Source organism: Mya arenaria, chromosome 8 (genome assembly GCF_026914265.1).
Source record: "Mya arenaria isolate MELC-2E11 chromosome 8, ASM2691426v1".
NCBI lineage: Eukaryota > Metazoa > Mollusca > Bivalvia > Myida > Myidae > Mya > Mya arenaria.
The window spans coordinates 2,247,421-2,273,006 of record NC_069129.1 but is presented as its reverse complement, the minus strand read 5'-3'; the positions used below and the strand labels follow the sequence as shown (position 1 = coordinate 2,273,006).

General features: G+C 32.3%; 1 pseudogene; it reads right to left on the bottom strand.

Moving 5' to 3' along the window:
* The window catches only part of LOC128242953 (uncharacterized), a 46,288-nt pseudogene that overhangs the window by 18,685 nt on the left and 2,017 nt on the right, over positions 1-25,586 (bottom strand).

The following is a 25,586-nucleotide window of genomic DNA, read 5'->3' as shown; positions in this document are numbered from 1 at the left end:
AAGTGAAGTTAAATGACTTATGCGAGCAAAATAGATACTTTCTTATTATAGTATTTGAGAGTGGAAGCATTCAATTGAATGCCATAAATACCGAAGTATTTCATGTGTCCGTTCGATTCATTCTGCAGTGTTACTTTATCTATAAAAGCTGTCTATATTTCTTTTCAATAAAGTCCTCAAGTATGTATTAAATTGCATATCATTAAAATAATCACTGTACTTATTCATAAGATAAGATCATTTATACCTGTTTGCAAAAGCTATTTTCAATTCGTTTTGAACAGTTTTTATACGCTCTATTCATATCGGCGTTTTCGCCATGCCGAGATTGTAAACAATATCGTTAGAGGCTGCAGGCAACAAGATGCACATTCCAGTCTTTATTGTAGTTTTGGTTTACATTTTCCACAACCAAAGGTTTGTTTTTAACTACTGCTGTAATTTATTCAAGCTCTGTAAATATTAATTTCAGGGGAACTGTACAGGAAGAGAGATCCTTCCGAAACGTTAATTACTCTTAAGTTATAAAAAGCATGCCAGTGCCCACATAATATACGTTTGTTTGATATGATTGATAAACGTTTTTAAACATATATGAAATAAGACAAACAATAATTTGTTTGTGACGACGATCACGTATTTATTCCAGAGAACCAAACATGACCAACGTTCACCCAACGCTGAGCAAAGTTTTTTTGCATTGACCGTATTGCCAATTTGCAGTTCCTAATCTTAGACATGTTAGAATATTTATCGTTCTATTGTTTTTAATGATGCAATTCTGTAAGATGTATTGGTGGGATATATTTTTAACATGGCAGCTTTTTTTCATTTATAGATACATTTGTAGCAAATAAAGACAAAAAATACAACCAACTTTAGAATAATCATTAGAGAACAGCAAAAATCATACTTTCGGAAACAAGAATATTTTATAGATACAAAATAATTATTTTATAGGTAAGTAATGCTTCATCCTAATGGTCCTTAACTATATAACGGATAAATAATAACTTACTTTATGTTCCCAACTCTCTGATGCATTAAAAATATGACGGACATTTTATACTTGAAGATGGTAAGTCTGTTCTCCGTACTTCGATGTAGGCTGAAACTGACTATGTTAAATTGAATAAAGATGACTCTTAACAGTATAACACTCACAGAGTCATTATATGCACTGTTTTGACCTCTAAATTAACATAATAAGGCTAAGGGTCACAACATCAAATATAATGTTTCAACATTGCATTTTGTCTATATACTGCGTTTTGGTCTTGCTGGCCAAAATCGATTTTCTTGGATCTTTGCACTTTTTTTAAATTTAACTCGGCTAGCATCTCGTGCCGTACAAATCTGAATAATATCCACTGGAGTATAATACAATTTACTTAATTAAAGCGCAGTATTAGTAACTCTCTTTTATTAAATATCAGTCTGTTAAAATGAATTGCTCAAGTTGATATTGAAAGCAATGGACACAGGTGTTAAAAGTCAAATTTTAATTAACGAATCCGCATGTCACACAGGACGTGACGCTGTTCATGTGGTGCGCTTTATGTGAAAACAAGCAATATAAATTGTAATTAGCATCAATGACTTCACCTTTCTGAGCAAGGTGTTAATTAGCGTTTTGAATAAAAATGATAAATTAGATTTTATTCAAAAAATGATTTTAAGTAGATTAATTAAAAATAAGTATGTACTTCAATTAAAGTTGATAGATGCCCCGTTTTCTAGAACAGAAAAACGAAATTTACACCCCATAATCATCGTCATTCAATAAATACTACTATAAAAGCAGGGAAACTGTTAGTGTTTAACAATGCAATATGTAAATCAATCTGGGATGTTGTGTTCACTTTAATGTCCTGGAATGTCACTGCACGACTCACACTTGAAATCAATTTTACTACTAATACCACAGGGAAACAAAATAATTATTGTATATTCAGGATAAATATTAACTCCTTTTATCAACATTTGTCGCGTTCGAAGGTTTAGCACGAAATGCAGGCTAAGAAGGTTAAACACCGAGCAACTTCATATCAAATTATTAACTTACCATGAAAATTAATAACCATTTCATCCTAGTAACACATGTACTTTTTATACTTGATTATTGTTTGGTAGAATCAACTTCCTCTGTTATCATTTGGTTATTAAAGTGCCTTTTAATATTCAAAGCAATAGCTGCTAAGGAATAACACAATAATAACTATAGACTTCAGTGAAATTCTCATTTTCCAAATGCCGTTCTGACCTTTGGGCAGAATGTTTTTTCGCAGAATTTTTACAAAATATTAATACAAGACAGCATAGAAAGCACGCCTTTCACAATTAACTTTGCTTTGTTTAAATACCTATGAAACAATACTCAGTGGTAGCTGTTAATGGACACATCAACATATTATTTTGGAACTTTTCTTTGTATATCCCCTTTTGTAAAAAGGAAATTTAGTTTTGAAAATGACTGTCGGTTCCTTATTATGTCGCTCGGAAAACCTAGTTTTTAACAATTTTGTCCCCTAGAACAGGTTCACCTAGGACTGTGGATTTCTTGAGCTAAAGAAATCGTCAATTCCCCTAATTATTATTTCCATCATCTTTGGTCCGTTTATTTTCAAGAACGTTCCAGTGAGATGAGAGCGCTACACGTTTGTTTATGTATCTTTATTGTTTCCTTTAGTCATGATATGTTAGTTACTTATTTAAATTGAGCTTTTCAGATGATCTTTGATTAACTTACATGATCTTTATTTGTGCAACTTTAAAATAAAACCGGCTGGTTTCTTTAATTATTGTTGCTGTATTTCAGTTTTATCTTAAACTTGCTGTGCAGATGATTGCAGGTTAAGCTCTTTCATGTTATTACAATACAAGTAATTTAAGGAATTCTAGAATTAAGTTTAAACCTGATAAACAACGATGCTAAATATTTATTGTCTTCATATCGAACGGTTCATTTGTTTTACGACAATATAGCGTGTGAAAACGTGCTTAAAAATGTTTTAACAGATAAAACAAGTAGTGTTTGATATTTATCACTTGGTTTCCATGGAAGCCATTTTGTGTTTGAAAAAAATATTCTGTGTTCCTTTTGTTATTTTGTTCGATATAATTATCAGTTTCTACCCAGTTACCTCGGTAATTCATTATGTATTTTTGATTATACGGCTGCCTATCTGATTTACATCAACGTTGATGTTGTATAATCGTATAAAAAGCAATTGGTCGTTTATTTCGCACTTTTTAAAACCACACCTTCCTACAGTGCCACTTCTATTTAAAATGAATACATACACATGTATAACAATAACATATATTTTGACTGATAAACCTTTAACTACTTACTAAATAATGCATTTGTGGAAAATATTTATTACTGATAACAAGATTGTAACCGTGTATCTAACAGCAGAACGCGCAAAAATATTATATAATTGGTGAATGCTTAAAGATTTACTGTGATCTCCTTTAGTCTCATAAGGTAGAAATAATGTGATTTATGCTCATTTCTTTCAAATTCAACTCAGTATCCTTTATAATAACAATTGTTGAAGACATTTATTCATCTGATTTAGAATATTAGAACAATTTTATTAATTATTAATCTTATTGTGGAGTAAGAGTGAATTTTTAAATACTAGTATGGGTTTGTGTTCTAATGAAGCTTCTGTGAAAAATAACAATTTTGAAAATTTCTCAGGTTGCATAACATTTCTTCCAGCAGGGAACTGTCGACTGTTTATCGCTTATTCTTTTAACATATTTACAACTTACATAAGTAGGCGATATATTTGTACAGAACACTGTCATTTCCTGTCATACTGATATAGAACAGGGCATCCCCTTTTCCCATTTTATATGAATTAGTATTTTTCGACTTTTTTAAGGAAATAAAAATATATCAAATTCATTATAGCTGATTATTCTGGTATTTGTCTGCGGTTGACGTAAGGATCTATTCAAAGTCGTTTATTTTCACCACAACGTTTAATGTTCAGCTACATAATTGACATTCATTGAAATTTGAAACTCTTTTTTCTTTAAATTATTTAAAAGTAACCATTTATTCAGCAGTCTGAATAGGAATACTTTCACAAAATATATATAGAGACAAACCGACACAATAGGTGTACAGCATTTAAATGTTATACTCGAGGGGATCGTTTCGGAAATACGAGATGCTAGCCAAGGATTCACGATTTCGATTAAACGGACGAATATAACCCGCTTATTTCAAAATGCAACAACCCATTTATTATATAGCTTTATTTTCTGACTAGAATACTTCCGAAATATACGTTATTAACATGTTATAGTCCATTTAAATAATTCACTTTTTTGATTTCCAACGTCATCAAAGCACCACACAATTACAGTTGTCATGGCAATAACAAAGAAAATTGCCACTCTTGGTTTTAATATGGATCGTGACATTTCTGACGTGCAGGTTTATGATGAATAAATAAATAACCTATCAAACGTTAACAATCGTTTGGAGTAATATTTAAGAAATATAAGAAAACATTTAATATTGTAAGTACTCTATTAACAACAACGTATAGGAAATAAAATGGAATCTGGTCAACATATGTAGCTAGCAGTTTAAAGATAAACACTTAACAGGCACTAGGTCCAATGCTTTATGGAGCCTGTATCCAGAGACGCGCAACATAAAAGACAGATAGTATATACATAACCATACAATATAAACATAATATATGTTTGGGCTACAGCCTGCGAAAGATCAGTCAGATAGGGGTATATTTGGAGTTAAACTAGGTTATTTTCAACCAATCTAACAATTATCCAATCATTCATCAATGATTGTAAACTCAAACATTTTACCCAATTTAGTTTGTTAGAGTTCAAGCCAACGATATCCTTTTATGATCAATAAAACAATTGTCAGCGATTTTTAAAACCTGTTTCGTAACAAAATCACCTATTCTCTATAACATGACCGGCATGTGTTTTATTATGTATGTACTTTCTGCAATATGTTGCCTTTTATTGGTCGAACCTACATTCATTGACCTTTAACATAAATGTTTTGTTTGCAAGTTATTTACGCTAAATATGATTTTGAAAATGATACTAATGAGTCACGACATCAACAATCATGTTTCAAATACTTAGTAAAATGGGAAGCATTTTGTTTGTTTTTAAATATAAATTATTTCTAAAACTGCAATGCCTTAAATGCCACGTGCGGTTTAACACTGCTTTCCGGAAGCCACTGAGAACTGAAGCCAAAATTACTTGTATGATTTCCTTATAGGAATGTGAAATTAAGAGACAGGCCAAATAGTTAAATATTACATTTCTCACATGTCAACCAATTTTGTATTGGTGGAGCTGAGTAACATGAGAGTCAGCAATAATATAGACTGTTTTTACTGCCACGCAATGAAAACTAAGCCAATTTTGATTATGTCAATGTTTTCCTATCTTCTTCGTGGATTTCGATCCGTAATTTTCATTATCACGAACATGCATTATGTTCTCAATCTTAAATCCAGTTTAGACCTTTCTACAATGTTCATACATTGTAATCTTATTTACGTGATAACAAGTGATATATTAGGAGAGCACTCCATGATTTGACCTTGAATCTTCTGGTTTCTACGCTTGCAGTGAACTCTTGTTTAAACGAACTCGTCTTTTAGTGACCGCCCATTGGTGGTTATCCAATATAAACTATTTATAAGTATATTTGATGAGTGTAATTTGATTGGTAGGTGTTGTGCTGATATGTTTGTTGGTTGTCCTTTAGGGTCGTTTGTGCTTTTACCTTATGCCTCTAAACAGGGTGTATATGTCATTTCATTACCTCTAGGCTTTTTTCTGTAGATGCCGAAGTTTTCCTGAATGACTCATATGATATAGAGATAGTACTTGATCAATCCTAATATGCTATTAAACGGCAAATGTTAGCAACTCGAAACACTTCGATTATCGGATATTTGCTTGTTGTAAACGTATTTTTTTTAAAATCATATTATCGTCCCGTTTAATAACTGCCTGCTTGAGTACTCAACACTGAAAATCGTGCGACAAAAGTAATTTAGCTTTTTGTCAGTTGTAGACAAAACTGAATCATAAAGCTTAAGGTTTGATTGAATGTAACATTGAAATAATCCATCAAATGATTTAATTCCGCTAAAGAGAGAGTACTATATATCATCATAAAGAAAATTATTGTAGTAAACCTTTCTGTCCTTTCAAGTAGTGATGCTTATTTCGAGCATTTATGTTGTCTTTAAATCATGCCTGATATAACTGTATATTTAATTGAAAAGCTTTAATGAAATAACAGTAGTATCGGCGGATTTTAACACAGTAGTTACGTTTCAAATTAATGTGTTGTTTATGTTATAAAACTTCCTATCTAAAAAAAACACAGTGGCAAACTGTACCTGCAATATTTATGCGAACAACTATAGAAACAAGCTCAGTAGCAAAAAGTTTAAACATAAACCCCGTTTAATGGCACTGGATAAACGCCAAAGACATAGAACATAAAAACAAAAACTCACAAACAAGAAACATGGTAAAACAGCTCAAAACTCCACAAACAGTGAGAGCCAGTCTTAATAAATGAACAAATTAACTGATAAATGAGTTCTTAGACAATACTATTGATAAAATACTAAGTGATTAATACCCTTTATTGAATAGTGTTTTTTTATATTTGTAGAGTCGAAAAGATGGTATTGGATGATTATTTTCATATACGACATACTTAATAAGCATCATGATGGCATTTCCACATGTTAAATAGTCTATGTAACGTAGTCAAAGTATTTGCCCTAGGAAGGCTGAGAAAATACATTGACATTTTGTTAACGAGCATCTCAAACGTCGCCCTAGAGTGTGCTCGAACTTTAAAGAGCACGTCTTATATTTACACTATATAGGCACGTATTTCGATTTTTAGACAACTCAATCATTATGTCAGCTATCAGTATAAGCTGCTTCGAAAATATAGATTTTAACTAGGACTTAAATCACAATTATTGGATTTTGTCCAGGATGGCAATATACGTATTCGTTATATGGCATATCCTTTACAGCCTAAGAGTATCATAAGAACTTCAACAGGTCATGTTACACGTGGACAAGGCAAAGAGAATGCATAATACTTCCACACGTTTATCTTTATATATTCATACAAATGCAATTTTCTTGTTTACTTTATTTACTCTAGCTTGTGAAGTAAAACGCGATGCACTGAATTATATGTTAGCGTTTATGTCTAAGCTCATCTCTATGAACTGGAAGCGCGTTGAAATAGGTTCATTACCGAGCAGGGGTGCGTTTCAGAGACGATCGTTAAGGCGATCGTTAGCTGATTTTGGTAGTACGACCAAAATTACCGATCCGCCCCGTTTCAGAGACGCAACGTGCACCTGCTTTATCGTTAATATTGCTCGTAAACCTACGACCGGTAAGAGGCACTCGTTAACTTAACGATCAAGATGGCGGACGAAGATTTTCTCCATATCAAAGTATATTTTTACTTTTTATTAACATTTGAGAGTTTAATATTACATGTAGCATGTTCGCTGCTGTGGAATTTTCAAACTTTTTAAAAATAGCTGAAAACAGTACGAAAATGGTCTATTTCCGCCGTTCTGTCAAAAACGGATTTTAACTGTAGAAGATGTAAGCTTTATGTTATATTTTGTTAATGTGCTGATATTGAGTACATCTAAAACATGGAATATGATGTTGAATTTGATTTGGTTCCATCGCTGTTTAATATATCATGTAAAACATGTTCTTGAAATTCTTCTATTTCGGATGGTTTTTAATTAGAATAAATAAATGCCTGTACATATTTTGTTGTTATATTACCGGCCTTTGTGGCATGTAGTCAGTGAATTATTAAACAGTGTTACCATATTATCATATCATGATATAACATAATTATTTTCCTTAATTTTACAGATCTAAAACTGATGCTAAATATGTAAATATAGATATTGTACAGTAATGTAAACAACACTGTCACAACAAATAAGTTGATTATTGGCTACTTTAATACCACGAACACTATCGGGTGACAATGTAATCCTTTTAGTTCACCTTTACTTGTAATTGAAACTTATTTTAGTAAGGTGTCATATGGTTTATGTAGAACTTTGTAGGATATATGTACATATGTGAGTTTTCAACTGACAAAGGTTAAATCTTGTCTTTTTCAGTCATACCATTTGATGCCAAGTGTACAATGAAAATTGACAACTTAAGTGTCATGGTCTTGGTGGAAAAAGCCTTGCTCTTCATTGACCTCTGTTTAATAATGGTATGGAAAAGGGAATTTAATTCTAATGTTGGTTTTATGAATAATAATGGAGGTATATTCAACATATGGACACATTTTCATAAGGACTAATGTAGAAACTAAACTGTAAAACCATATTATGTACCTGCAGTTAATGCACAGGCTATGAACGGATGCTTAATGATATTCTATGTTTATTTTCTTTAGTGTTTTTGCTTGTTAAATATTGTTTAAGTTAATTATTTCAGGCTGGTGATAGTAAACTATCAGAAATGCTTCAAGCTGGCAATGGAGGGAAATGTAAAAGTAGGTAGGAAATGATAAAATGCAATAAGATATCAACCGATTTTATGAATAATACAATAAAATGAATTTCATATTGATACAATGTTGGGCATCTTACTTTGAGCAGTTAACTGGTATAGCATAATTGTTATTTAACTTATATGAACATTAAACAAGAAATAAAATGTGACCAGAAAGGAGTTTTTCATGTTTTCTTAAATACCCTACTTATTTTTTTTTTTTAAAAGACAATAATTTTCATAAAATATCCAACTATTTCAGTTGAAAAATGGGAATGAAAATTATGTGTTTCTTGTTGTTTAACCATTAAAAGGCGTTTTCATAAATGCATTATATTGTGCTGTATTAAACAATATTTTATAACTTTTTGTCTTTTTCAGGACACTGAAAAATCACAAGGTTAAGAATATGCTCACAGTCAGTCTTCAAGATACTCACCTTAAAGGTTCCAGTGTGTTTTAGGAGACTTTGTCAGAACAGTACTTTATACCTACATACACTGGAGATACCAGACCCAGCAGATAACTAAAGATATAGTGACACAGAACCTGAAATTAATTGCATATCCCAACACAACATAAAACTTTAAACTGTTAAATAGGCAGTGAGGCATTTATGTGTAACTTTCATTATTTGAAATGAAATTTCTTATTTATTTTTTAAGTTTGACTTTGCATTTAAAAGCCATTGGCATTAGATTTTCCAAATATATATATATATATTTATACAGTTTCAACTGTGATGTATATCCAGTTGTACATGTTTCCTCTAAGGATTAAAACACTTCTGAATTATAGAGGAAAATCTAAATGATTCATTTATTCAAACTTATGATAGTATATAAACACACACTACCATGGTTGATCATGTAAACATTCATACTATCTTATTATAGAAATTAAGTGCATCTTTTTTGATATTTCTGAATACATTTATTTTTACTTTGACTGTCTCGTGTATTAACACAGAATGCTACATAAAGTGTATACTCCAGTGTATATCATGACATGACTGAAATAGATAATAGATAATATTTGCATGAAACTTTGAACACTTAACCACTATGACAATCTGCAACAGTTAACATACTTTTTGTTGAATAATGTGTTTTGAAGAGACGAGCTTGTAAAATAGCTGTATATCTTTTAGTAATTTTGTGTATTTGAAGCATGTCTACAAATGTAGATTTTATCATGTATTTTGAATGGATCTGAAATGCTGTTTATTTAACTGTTATAACAACGATAGACACAATAAAGATGGATTTATGAATTATCTTCATACAAAAACTCCAACAAGTCAAAATTGTATTTTCGAACTATTTCCCAATACTACAACTCACAGTCACAGTTTTGGTGCATAAACGTATGAACTTTATCCGAACTAAGGCTGGTTGTTGATGATCATTTTCATCATCATCATCATCATCATCATCATCATCATCATCATCATCATCATCATCATCATCATCATTTTCATCATTATCATCATCATCATCATTAGCATCATCATTAGCATCAGCATTCATCATCATCATCATCATCATCATCATCATCATCATCATCATCATCATCATTCATCATCATCCTCATCAACCGCACCCACCGCAACAACCACCACCACCAACTTCACCATCTTCATCATCATCCGCATCATCAATCATCAGCAACATCTACATATCATCATCTCGTCATGATCATTGTCGTCATCGTCACATCATAATTAGTATCATTGCCGTCGTCGCATTATCATTATTATTATCTTCATCTTAGTCGTCGTTGTCGCATTATCATTATAATACTCATAATATTCGTCTTCGTCGCCGCCGCATTATCACTATCGTCGTCATCGCATCATCATGATAGTGTCATTGTCGTATTATTATTATTAAATTATCATTGCCGTTGTCGTTGCATCATCGTGACTATCATCATCAGCACCATTCTGCACGTTTGCATTTACTTAACAAAATATTCATAATACGCATTCTATAATATTTCACTTATCAAAGACGAATTTAAAGAAAAATCAATAGCCTGAAAAAACAACGTATTTTGTTGTTGTCCAATTTTCATTATAATTACACAAATTTTAAAATGAGCGTCGGAACCCACCACCGCCTCCATCACAAAAAACCCGGATAAGGATGTACTTAAGATACAAATGTATCATTAATAGCAGAATAGAGACCGCGAGTTTGTATCATTTGTGCAAATCATTATAAAAAGGAGAGTTACATTAATTGATTCCCTTCAAGAGATTATCATTATTATTATTATTATTATTGTTATTATTATTATTATTATTATTATTACTATAATTATCATTAATAAAAAAGACAGGTGCGCTCATTAGGTTAATATGACGTAACGTCATTTCACTTCAGACTGGGTCACTAGCTTTAACGCTGTGCTTTATCGTTATTTTTTACGTACGACCGGAGAGTTTACGAGACGTTTATGATTATCGTTAAGTTGGTCGTTATTATGATCGTAAATTTACGATAATGGCAGAATCGGAGCAAAAATGGCTTTCAATGATTTTGAAGCTTTGATGTTGATTTATTTGGTATACTGTCAGAAAAAGAGCTTCCAATTTATTTAAATGAAATTGCAGACTTAGTGATTTTCATGCAACCAGACATGGACAATAAAAGTGAACTTAAATCCAGGCGCTGACAAGAAACACTGGTGGAATTACATAATTAACGATTTTGATACCATAGAGAAAACTACAAGAAAAACACTGATATTTTGATAGAATAAGATTATTTAAGATAAATGTAGATACCACAGGACCATTGAAGGGTAACAACGGGTAAAAACAAGTATTTTTGAAATTTGCTGATTTTGAAAATTATAAGAAGATTGAACAATTTGATGTTTATGTCACTTATTATATAGACATTTACCCATCTGTAAGCCAATATTTGAGGAACAAAGCAGCCATTTGTCATAATACTGATATTTATCAAATGAAAAATCATGTTACCGGCCATTTTAAGTGGTTTTCTGTTTTAATATGAAAGAATTCCGGATAAAAACGAACAAAAACATAATTTTATGCCGGTTTTGGTCTTCTCACTATCATCTTTGTGGTCGCAACTTACTCTCTCGCTTCCACAATTAAGCTAGTTTGTGACCACAGCTAAGGTATGTCTTGACCACGATAAATTGTATTTTTTCCACAAACTCAGCCAATCTAAATGTCTAAATCATTTCGCTAGAACTTCCGATTTAAATGACAGATTAAAGCAAGGGTAATCAACTCATAAGACCTTGTTTAGTACGCTCGTTTTATTTTTCTGACATTCTGATTGAACGGGATTTGTCAGTCAGTAAGATACCACTTCACTTTTTTTGGGGAGGTGGGGCGAGGTTAGCTAGTTTGTATTATCATAACCTCATTCCTGGTCCAACATTCACCAATACTCACAACATCGCAATTATGAGCCACACCAGAGCAAATATCCGTTAGAGAAGAATGAAGAAATTAAGTTAAAAATAGTATAGTATCTTTAAGTACTCAACCGCATCACCGTACAAGATCACCATGGACTTATCTAAAGACTCAAGGTACATTTTATATCTTAAAGTTATATAAAGGTTCTTATTCGTAATTTGTTCAAGCTCTGACATCAAGTTTGATTGCGGGGACATATGTCACTGCTAGCAGTTAATGGCGTTGCCACTTTAAAGCGTTGATTATTTAACCGTGAAAAAATCAAAGTCAGAGGGAAACATGTCATCATTTTAACATTATATCGTTTTCAACCATTCACACACTATCCTGAATATTTCTTTAATTATGTTGTTCTCGTCAGCAAATATAATTAAGTTATTATTAATTAAGACAGTTAAAATTAGGAGACGAACTAAATTAAAGAGTAATTATTCATAAGTAGTTTCTTTCATGTTTTGAGATAAAGTGAATTGTGTAACAGACAGCAGTTTAAGAAATTCTAATAACAATTTGGTTCTAAGCCTTCAAACGATGTGTTTAATTAAGCCATAAGGAATTGTAATTATAATGGAAGTGTATATACGAAATAATATTATTTCCCTGCGGCACTGATCGTAAACTTATATTAAATACATTGATACTATAGTGAATATGCTAGCACAACAGATTCAAACAAACAAGAATCATTTATATAGATACATATAACAATATTTTAACACAAAACTGTTCTCTGTTTAAATATAAAGTACTTTTTCAAGACAAATAGATTTACACGTAGATTGAACTGTAATTTCAAAAATGGTTAATAAATTTGTGTTGCATTATTTTCATGAACCATTTGTTTAAGTGTTGATCCTGTTATGTCTTTGTGATGGTGTTGTCTGTCAAATTTGTCAGAACTTTACCATCCATCAGTGCTGCCATTGCATATTTTAAGACCAAGAATGTTTTACAGATGTAATGGTATTATAATTTTGAGGAACAAATTATGAACAATAATGTTGGCACGGCGTAATTACACTCAATGGTGCAACAAGTAAATGATTGTCCTGTAATTTCTTTGTATTATCCTCCGCAGAGGGCTGTATTATGGGTAATTGCTGTAACATGATAAATAATGGACAGTTTGGTTGCTTTCCGTGAGTGTAGTAGTTGAAATCATATAGATAGGAAGATTATTCCAATCATAGTATTTATACAATTTGTTGAAATTCTTTCTTTTCCATACACACCAATTCTTCATATTTTCACTCCACATGTACTATTCTGAACATTTGGAAAACATGTAAAAGTCTAATTTGATAAAACGAAAACCATTTCTTATTGAGGTAATCAATATCAGATTCGCAGAGTCGTCATTTGCATATAAATCTTGAATATCCTTTCATGAAAGTCATGGAACTTTGCTGACATCGCACTGGATCCAGATTAATTGGATAAGCATTGTCGTGATAACCAGAATAAGATTTCAGGAAAACAAAAGTTATACGTTGAATAAACGACAAGTACTTAAAGTGATGCTAATTTATAATGTATATAATATGTATATACACTCGTTGCAATGCTAGTGGATAGGTATATATGTCCTTATTGGTTGTTTTCATAACAAACCACCGGCAACACCCCTAAGTAACTGATTTGATTTGCGACAGGTTGGCGATCGATGAGATATGTGGAACAACTATATTCCATATTTGAAATTAGGGTACGATCACCGATCATTAAGTGATAGATTTGACAGTTTGTCAGTGATTGAGCGGCAATTATTCACTGCTGAAACGGTCATAGGCTTGAAATTGGGCGAGCCCGATCAACGACTAGTTGCGACTGAGCAATCAAATGTTAAAAGTAGATCAGGTTGCATTTGCTGCACGGCTAAATGAAAATGTTGCGGTTGCTGACAGGATGGTGTACACACGTGTCTTGTATTTACGCATCATGATGATGAATGAATTTTTTTTATACAATTAGTTATTAATGGGATCTCTAAGTACTGTTGATGCATCGCCGACAGGTGTTTTATAGACCGAAATATACTGCAAACTGAAAGGCGAATGATCGACTTACGGTTGTAATTTACTTTACACTAGACGGGCATCTATCCGCCAACGAAGAACTAGTGTGTCACCATCTTGTTACTTATACATTACGGATAGGTCGCCACAAAAGACAAAAACTATCACTGCACAGTGGAAACTAATATTCTGAAATAGAAAACTATGGGATTCTTGTTAACCTCGTCTGAGCGACGAAATAGGTCACAGCTGGCCTCCAGCGTTCGAATCCTCCAGCGCCTTGCGCGAAACGTTTGAGACAGAATTTTGCCATTTTCGAGAAGAGGCCGCATTGCAACTGCACTGTTTTTGTACTCAAACTGAAAGTAAGCTCCGATAAATGCATATTGTTTTTACGACTCATGTAAATAAAAATATTTGATGTTATGGAATGACTCTCTAACGGGGATGTTTAAAATAACACATGAATTCAAGTGACGAGTACAGACAGTATTTTTTTAAAGTTATTCGTTCCATTAAACACAAATGTTGCCCGACACATACTGTTCAAACGTGTTTTGGGAATGATTTGTACTTTTTGAAATCTATATAAGTGTATGAGATATGACAGACGTACTTATTTTTAATGATAAGAAATGCTTAGAGTATTTGCTGACATAAAGTCCTGTAAATAAACGATTTGAAATTCCATGTGAGCAATGTCTTTTGGGGAAAACGCAAATCAGTCATTTATAAATGATCCAACATCTCCTATTTAAAATAAAGAAATTCGATCGATTACGATTCTAAAATGTAACGCTGCTTTATCAAAATGACATTTATTCGTGATTTGTTTCGGAATTTTGAAGAAATCAGATATCAAAATTCTTGTTTTTTTCGCCCATCATTACATGACCTAACATGATGTTCAGGGATTTGCAAAACATTAAGCTCATTATTTAAAACACATTGTGTATAACCTGTCTACTAGAATAAATTGAGAACTGGACATAGGGGGCGTTATTTAGATTGTGAATAATCTTTAAGTTTTGCCTATTTTAACAGGTTTTCCATCTAAGGAATAAAACTTCTAAAACGATCGATAAAGACTATTCAAGGCGTACTGACAAATCTAGAACATTACCACTTGTATTGCAGCAGGTGTAGTTTATATATTCCTTCAAATACAACTGTCAAGCTAGTCTAGTATTTCCTGAACACCAATATATTGCAATACAGAACTTTATTGGGTTTTGTTAGAGCGTATTTATTGCAGTCGTTGAAGTACTTAATACGATAAAATATGGTAATTAGTACTGCGCGAGCCGAGTAAAATTCCCGGGAGTCGGGTAAGACATTTCGGATCAAAATGTAGCACAAATAACCAGTTTTTTTAGATACAATACTGGTTAAATCACAGAAAAAACGCATGTTTCATAATACATTATATTGTAATGACGTACTTTTCTTATTTATGACGTCATTTTCACTAAGCCTTATGATGTGATGTTATCAGAGTGGAATTCGGCCAATACGGCCTTATTCGCAGTTGATTACTGTCTCCCGTGTTTTGTGATATGTATTGCGTGTGGAAGATGACTTTATAATAAATTTTATGATAGTGACATTCACCAATGATAAGAGCGCTGAAAACAAATGGATGAAATTGTCGGTCTCTAATAAACATCCATTTATAAAAATAACATTTCAATTATAGCCGGTAACAATTACTTAAAGGCAGTATCTGAAAGCCTGGAATATAGGTTTTATGTTTTGATGTAACGTACGAACATAAAATACAGGTCTGGCGATATTGTTAGACTAAGTGTGATTTCAATTTAAAGTATTATTCCGATTTCTAAACACCGTGAGTGTTCTTATCAACCAGACAGCATACAGTGTAAAGATAGTCTTTATTCATTAAGGTGACGCTCAGACCAGAAATGACCAATGATCAGGAGCTGTGTTCCGGTGTAAAAATAAACACAACCTCGTAACATGGGTGGATCCGACCCCCCAGATAATTTGAAATTAATCCAACAATTACTGCCCACGAAGAAACCCGATGGATTTACGTAGACATAAGTGATACATGTAATATTATGTTATTAAATAGTCATATTACGTCTATGTACACCTAAAAAAAACTACTTAACTCTTTAGTTTTACCGTACACACACACACAATAATGGAGATACACGGTATAGTATATTATTTTTTTGCAGTGACGGGTAAATATTCTGTCAAAAATATCTTGTCTGTATCATGTTTCATTCCGTATTGCTCTTAGAGCTATTCCTTACATATATGGAATGATATTGCTTCTCATCATTCAATATACATATAACATAACATTATTAATATGTACACATATGGAAACAATGAAAAGCGTTACACGTCAAAATGTTTTGATATCAAGCGATAGAACGCAGTTAGTTATTAACACGAATTTGTCATTTAAGGGACACTTAAACGTACTTTATTCCATCCGTGTAAGTCCTTTAAACGGTTGTACTCATTGCTTATTTATTTTAATGTATCAGATACATCTACTAGTATTTTCCTCAATCATAATGAGAATAAAGATAATCGTTTATATTTATTTTCTGTAACAGAAATCATCAAATGCATTAGAATGAACCTTGTCTAAAATAAACTAGAAAAATATATATTCTGTTAAACCAGACTTGAGAAAGTGCATATTTTATCAGAATGAACTATTTTGTATATTACTCTGTTTTCGAAACTGCTATTCGTTCTATAAATGGTTCTAACGATGACAGGCATTTCAATCCAAGGTTTATGTCCATTCCTGAAACACAGAAATAGAAAGGCCTTATTATCACGGTTCACAATAAATTTTATACCAAATGATGGCCATTCCTGAAATACTGAAATAGAAAGGCATCATTTTTAACGTTTACAATCCTTTCAATACTAGGTTTATGTCCATTCCTGAAGTACAATAGCAGAATGGCAGTACTTTCAAGGTAAACAATCCTTTCCATCTAATTCATGATCACTCTACGGTACAAGTCAGTAAAATGTCAGAAAATGTATGTTTAGATATTTACACATATATTCCTAGAGTTTTATGACCACATTTCATGTTTGCAAAACCATCAAAGTTTAACTCTTCATTTATTTAATCAGTATTGGATATATGGAAAATATCTTTGAAATAATACTTGTTCAATTTCTCATTTTAATTCATTTTCAAACAACAGCTATTTGATATTTACCTGGTAGGCAGCCTGTCGTCGCATGGACACTTGTCAAAGGTTGTCTGTCAGAGGTGGTCACAATCATCAATTGTTTTATTCTTACGTGTATCTTTATTTATTGACACTTATTAATTTATTTAATGGTGGATTGAATTATTCAAAATTACAATAATTAGTGTCGTGTTTATTATTTCGCCGCCCTTTTCTGATCAAAACAAATGATTGAATACGAGTTTTCCATGTTAACAAAGACCTTTAGTACAACGATATAATCAAACACTAACGTATACAACACCCATTGTTCTTGGATTACAACTTCAAGGGTATCAAACGGAAAACCTAACGATGTGGTACTTTCATAAAAGATGCGTTTGCCATGAATATCATTTTCATACGAACTATTGCGCAAACTTACAAATGGAACTGATTACACAATTCGATTCATCACATTAAACACTTATGTATTCTCTTTTAATCAAATTGACATCCATTTGGTAGCAAAGGACAGCATTAGAACTGAATCCTACCTGTGTTGAAATTAAATGATATTGATGCTTCCACCTCAGTGATAACAAGGAGGTCGCAGTCAGATATGTAGGCGGCGGTTTCCGTTTTCTGAGAAACGACTTCATACAGACGAGGACTAAACTTCATATTGTTAGGCAGACGAATCACAAGTACTGGATTCTTCTAACCGTTTTAAATTTTGAAACATTTGAGAAATATATTGCTCATCATCTGTAATATTCATTTAGTCGTTAACGTATTCTTGCTGGTCTTTATGTTCATGACTTAATCAATGTTTAAATGAATTGTTTATCTAACAGCCATAAAAGCCCTACAGATAAATATGTTTAAATTGAATAATACTTCCAGGCCATTTCAGGCATGAACAACACACAGATTATTTACATAAACATACTTAGAACAGCTTACTTAAATACAGATAACTTATAAAAGTATAATCAACTTAAACTAGTACGTTCATTTCGAAGTTGAATTACAAATAATTTACAGAGATAATATAGTTGACTCACTGATTTATCCAACACTGTTTTCAATGCTTAGACAACCTTAGAATCAGTTTTCCTCACAGCAAGTGCAAAAAATCTACATCTCGAGTTTCCAGATGTTTTCAAGGTAAACGCAGACTTTGAATCTTCTTCATAGTCTGATGACACAAATGCAGAAATGCCAAATCCAATTTTGTGAACCCGGATTTCAGGTTTTGGTACAAAGGTTTGGCTTGTCGTTTCGTTCATTCAGTGGAATGGTAGACCATTCACTCAAACCAAGAATCTCACCTGCCAAGCCCGTACGTCTATCACAGCATATCACCAACTTTCTTCCTTGTATGTCATCGATTGCGTTGCGACCTAAACTGCAATTAATAATGAATTGTTCATATTTTGAACACTCATGCAAACAATATAGAACGCTTATTTATCATTATAAATAATTTATATCTTAAATGTTACATATATGTGCATAAACGTGCAATTTGTGTTGTAAAAGTAAGTATTTTCCTTAACTATTTTTAAAGTAACATGTTATTATGGTACATTAGCATATCATAAGTTCGTAATAGCAAACCGTTTGAACACATGTCCGGAATTCTGTCTATTAGCTATTTACTTATTCATATAAGCGTTCTTTGCCGTGCCACGGATATTTAGCAAGAACATTGGAGCTGTAATGTCAAAAATGCGCCTTCTAGTCTGTTAAGTAGTGTTGTTTAAAATCAAATGTGAAACAGGAAATATTGTTTTTGCTACTGCTGTAATTAGCCAGACAATAAATCTTCAAACTCAATTTCCAACAGGTTATGAAAATACTGTTGTATACATTATGGAAGGGAATCTGAGAGAGTGATGCGTCAAGAAAAAAATAAAACAATCAAAATTAAGTAATGAATGAAATGCGAGTGCTCAAAGCATTTACGTTTGTGTATACAAAAGCCTTTCCTTCAATCGTATAAAATGCATTGCCTGTTGACATAAAGTCCATATCACAATTTCGTTGATAAAAGTTACTCTTATATCGTTAATTCACTCGAAACATTTTTTTCCTGGTGAAAATATTGTTCTCAGACATTTTAAAGCGCGAAATCATCGTAAAAGTTGAAGATGACAATAATTTCATAAACTCATCGATTTTGATAATATTCAGTTCAGCTTATAAATTGTATATTATTGTATTGTATTAAACATCAGTCAATTATTTCTTTTGAATTAAATAGTATTCAACTGCATTTGAGTATATCTTAGTTGTCCGAGGCTACAAGGGTCATCATATCACCAAGTTTAAAAGGTACAAAATCACCAGCGGACAGTCCTTTTGAGACTGCAAGCCGCAACTCAACTGAATATGAAGGTTAAGGTAAATATGCGCTGATGTTCTGTTCTGTTCGGTTGTATTCTCGGTTCACTATTTACAATACTACAGTAGACACTATTTAGACAGGCCGAACCGGGAGCTAATATCTAAACTATTTACTTTGTCATGTGGTAGAATGTAGCAAAGTATTTTACTTACATACATATTTACTCATTTATAGCATATTACTGCATAACAAAATTAAATAACAAAATGAATATGAGCTCCATATATGGATTGCAAGAGAAGAAACATTACCCTAGTAACGTCGACCACGTTAATATTCCAAGGAAAACAATTGTTGTCTACCGAACGCTTCAAAATCTTTTACTGCATTTGCTGTATTGCCCCCAAAAACTTGCTGACGTTTGAAACAATTTGCAGTTGTTCGTTATCTTGTATCGGATGGAATATTTATCTTTCTATTGTATTTAATAATGCAAGTCCGTCAAATACAAAGCTGATTTATCAGCTGGCTTATTATCTAAGAATGCAGTAGATTTTGTTTTATGTAATGAGTACACAATTTAAAGGATGGAAACAATAAATATAAAAAATCGAAACAAACAAGCATGTTCCAGTCCTGAACATATTTAAGAAACGAAAATGACCTTCATAGACAAACTAATTATTGATGGAACGAACTAAATGCTTATTGTATGAACGAGTAGACCAAAACGGATTTGATCATATACCGAATTAATAAAACTTTATTTTTACACAATGCTTATCAATATTGGATTTTTTTAGACATTAATAGATTGAAAAGCAAATACATAATAATATTATACAAAATTACATGCAACTTTGCGCTTGCTTCTATTTGATTCACCTTGTTGACGGGAAACATTGCGACAAAACAATGCTTTACGGCAATGAGCCACACAATCTCTTCGCAGACAAAAGTACAAAACCTCCTTTTAACTGGAAACATATAGTAGTTTGCACTTACTTTGGCTAGGTTTTCTTGTTTCCATTAATGCGGCCGTGTTAACAAATTGTCTTCCTGAAATAAGTTAATTAAAGATCACAAAAAGAATACCTTTGTTTGATTAAAGTTTATTTTTTAAACCATTAAATGACACTGTACCGCTCGCATAACAAAAGGTTTAAACACATGTCTGGATTATCTGAATGACCTATTCATTTTACAGGTTTCGTCTTTGCCAAAACTCGGAGGTTAGAAATTACCTTGAGTTGCAATAACAAATGATATAAAGAAAGTACATTGAGTGCAGTATCTTCTTTCACTTCCTAGAAATACGGCTTTCCAAGAAATCAAACATTTTTAATGGACTTCCACAATTCAAATATGAATGGGGAAAGCCAAAAAGTAAATTTATCAGTTTTAAGATATACATATTAAGTATTGAGGTAAAATGTTTTTTTTTAAGAATTTACGAAACGATACCATTTCAGAAATGTATAATACTTCTTGGTACTTGTTTTGAAAAAAAAGATATTTGATAAAATAATAAGTTCACTTCCTTGTTACTAAATGCACGCATCGTTCTGAATATTGAATCAATCACCACAAAGTAACAGTGCTTTGTTTGAACCAATTCTATTTTTTTTGCACTTTTTGGTAAAAATAAAATGAGTTTCGGTCTAATGCTGATCAAATCTTCTTTCGTAAAAAATATTTTGCAAGATTTTGAGATCGGTAATTTTGGGTAAAGCTTTTATTACTTTTTTATTCTGATAACTCCTATCCCTTCAATGCAATCTAAAAACTCCATTTATATTGGCGGTTTTTCATTTGCCAAGGAAATGGAAATCTATTGTTACAGCTATAATGACAGATGATATATTGAAAAGTAACATTCCAATATTTATAGCTACTTTGTTACAAAAAGCTTTTAAATAGCAAATTACCCGACAAATCGAATTTATTACGTGCGTAAATTATTCGAATGTTACATTACAGGTAGACATGTATTGAACGTATTGCATTTCCTTTACAAACTGCAGCATCAATTGGTGTTTGAACAGGGTTGTTTTCAACCCTGTTCAGTGTAGCCACAAACTCGACACTCACAACAGAAAAATCCTATTAATAGTAACAAATGTCGCCAGCCGATTTACCACCAAACATATAGTTTGAGAAAGTGCAGACTATTTTAATTGCAAGCTATGTTTCAAATAACCGAGGTAGATTTGACAAAGCAAGAAGCAATCATAACGCAATATCTATTTAAATAATTTAATCTGTTAAACTTATATAACGTGACACAATGATGAAGCCAAGTGAATTTACAGTCGAAGAGAGATAATCCTGTAATGAGATAATGCAGTAAGTTAATCAGATTTCTCTGCCTTGCCTTTGTAAAGAAGAAGCGGGAAATCCAAGCTTGATTGATTGTCGTGCACATTTGAAGTCTACAGAGAAGTTTGTTTTACTTTGTTTTAGAAAACTTGATTGTTTTACTTGGAATCTGATGTTCTGATGGTTAGTATTGATTTGCATTTGTAGTCTTTTGTGTTTGTCTTGGGTTAGCAATGGATTGGAATGATCATTATTTTATTCAGCTGCATTTATTTAGTTGTCATGTATTTTTACGACATCAGCAGATTTTGTATTTAAACCGAGAATGGCAGTTCCGTGATATTATTTTAGCCCATTGGCAACTTTGGAGCTTATCAGGGTAACGAAGATCTCTATCGATTTCTCCTCTCAGTGCAATAGTAGCGTTAAGATACGCTAGTTTAGCACTTATTTATCAACAGGCCGCAGTGTTAGGTTAAGGAAGATAAGAAATTTATGAGGGTCATAAAGTTGACCCGTCCTATTATTATAAGTTGCGATGGAAAATTTCAGTTTTGGAGGATTTTAGATTTAGCCATAATTAGGTGTAGTTGTTGTATAGGGGAAACGTTAGTTGATAAAGTACTGAAATATCAAATCATCTCTGATAAACTTACTTCTTTTACATATTATACTCCGTGTCTTTTTGTTGTCCATAATTGATCGTTTATCAAGACATTTAATTGGGGCCATTTCCACACCTTTATTTTAACAGTTTGGTAATTTTTCTACCAGTGTAACACAAAAATTGGTGTGAAATATCGGAAAGGAACAGCTAAAATGAAAATTTAACTGCAGTTGCTATCATTTAGTACCGGTCTTTAACGATACAAGTTAAATGTCATTTATGTTGTATTGACAATAAGACAGTCATACCCTTTTATTCCATAACAATACGTTGATTTAATGGCATTTTGACACGTTATGAAAACCTAGTGCACTCGTTACTAAAAATATGCTGACAAAAATCCATGTTACACATTTTTTATCAAAATAATTATATTTATCCTAAATTTATATACATGTTTGGTTGAGTGCAAAATGGTAGACCAAAATGTTTACCATTAAGAATTAGAACTTAAGCGATTATTATGAACATGTTGACTCGATGTGGATATATAAATTATTATCTTTGAATACCCTTATTTATTATGTCTCATGGCCCATATGTTTTTGGTATAAATGACAAACTTCGTTGCACATGTCATACCCAGTGTCATAACCTTGCCGATGGATTATTTCTATCCTGCAGTGAATACGCCGCGGGGTGGGCCATAAAACCATTAGCGTACAGTTGAATACACAATTTTTGGGCATCGATTTTCTACAAATTTTACATAAATGTTCAAAAAGGACCAAAAGATATTTAAAAATCCATTATTTCGAAAAGTGCATTTGAAAGAGAGAACAATTCTGCATCGTAATCAATTGGAAGCTAAGCGATCGGATGTCTATAATAACTTTAAATGGTAAAACAATTTTTAGCTCCTTCTTATTTCAATGTAACTTTTAATGACCAACAAAACCCGTAAAAAGGACCAAAATGCAAAAATCATACAATTGATACAAAAACATCATCTTAAAGGGCAAGAATTATCCTAACATATATGTAGGAAGTAAGTTGATCTGTTGAAAGACTAAGTCGTGAGAACTGTTTAATCATATTTTCCCTATATAACTCTATAGGCACTTTCCCTACAGCGGATTTCTCCAAAGATGGCAATGCTCTTTCCATATACTAATATATGTGGGTTTGGTTACTGATGATAACATGCATGGATAACAGAAGTCACCATGGGAGTACGAGGAAGTAGGAATGTTTGATTCCATAAGTCAGTAAGTTGCATGTCAATGATTTGTTTTATGATGTACTGTGTTGTTGTTGTTGTAACCGCTTGTATTATATGTGTGTTTTATATGCTTTAGCCATTTAATTTAATCTGCCACTTCACACGATTAAATCATACCTAGTATAAGACATAATACTGTTTACGATGTTAACTTATAAGCATGTTATTATTCATTCTGTTATGGTTGTTTATATTTATATTTTCATGACGCTCCGATATTATATCTACATTCGATAATGTTGGATATAGAGATATTGAAGAACCCTGTGTTTGTTGTTTGAATTTTAACTGCTACATATGGTAACCTGGACATATAGACCCACCCTCGCTTAGGAATTACAAATGTATTGTCATCTTAAAACCTGGAATGACCTAGAAAGCAACAATGGTCTCATTGATCTCAATTATCACACAGTTTCCCTGCTTAAAACATCACGTGATAGCCCACGTGGGAATAACAAACGTGCTAAAGTGCTGACGAGTTACCTGATGATATACAAATAGAAGAGAGTCGCTGACCATATAGACAATGAAGGAAAAAAAGTTTTGAAATTAAAGATTTTATGCTGTATATATATCTACAATTGTAAATCAATTATTTAATTTTTCATCATTTCAATTAAGAAACCCCTTCTCTTATTCTGTTTTCTAGTAGTTTTGTGAATAACAAGGCAAACATTGGCAAACTCTTTCTAATGAGTAAAGGTTGATTAGTTTATATATACTCATATGTAACACCATATGATGGAGTTCTGCTCGGATTGGTTACGTTCTCCATGATTGTTTGCCTTCTTACACAGCGACATTAATTTTATTGTCAATAAAATATTAATTTTTCATTTACCATCATGCTTCAATTAACCTGGGGTTGTTTTACACGCGGACTCTTAGATTCACTGTGCGACATATCAGCACCTTATTAATACACACATGATCGTAAATCATAATGGTGAAAACCCGTATAAAACCCTGTTCATACAGCCCTATCAGCGCTTTGATTATTATTCGCAAGGTAGAATCAAACGTCATGTCAAAGGGAAGTAGTATTGTATGAAATATAAGCGTTCCCATGGAAACTAATTCTTCAACGTCTTGACACAAAGGTTGTGCCAACAAACTAATAGCAACAGTGAATTCCATGATGAAAATCTCGAAAGGCCTGAACAGCCTTAAGTTTACTAACTCCGTTTTTGACAAAGATTGATTAAAGAAAAATATTTATGTTTCCGAAAGTATCAACACAATTATGAACTCATTATTTTGTAATAACAAAAGTTCGGAAATTCCAATTTTAGTGCGTTTGATCAATATAATTTAAGAAGTTCCGACAACTAACATGGAAGTATCAATATCATGGCGATGTTATTTTTTGTGATCTGATATAATGATATTGCAATAAATAGCAAGGCTTCCAGGCGTCTCCGTACAGTAACGTAAAGTACAGAACATGAAATCTTACTGCAATAAGCGCTGACGTAAGTCCGATTAGTCTAGCGCCAATAATAATCACAGTTAGATGTTCCATTTCCTAGCATATTTTACTGAATGCATGCCTGTTCCCAATGAACACAGCCATGGCTGATATCGTTATAAAGATATTCATGGAAGCATGGCTGTAACTTGCTCGTATAATGAGCAAAATCATCAGCATAACAAGGCATTGCTGATGGAAATAACCTACTATTAGCGCCACCACTTAATATCAAAAAAGGATGGTTTCCATTTAAAATTATAAAAATCCTTTTATTGTATTCGCTAAAGGATTAGCATAAA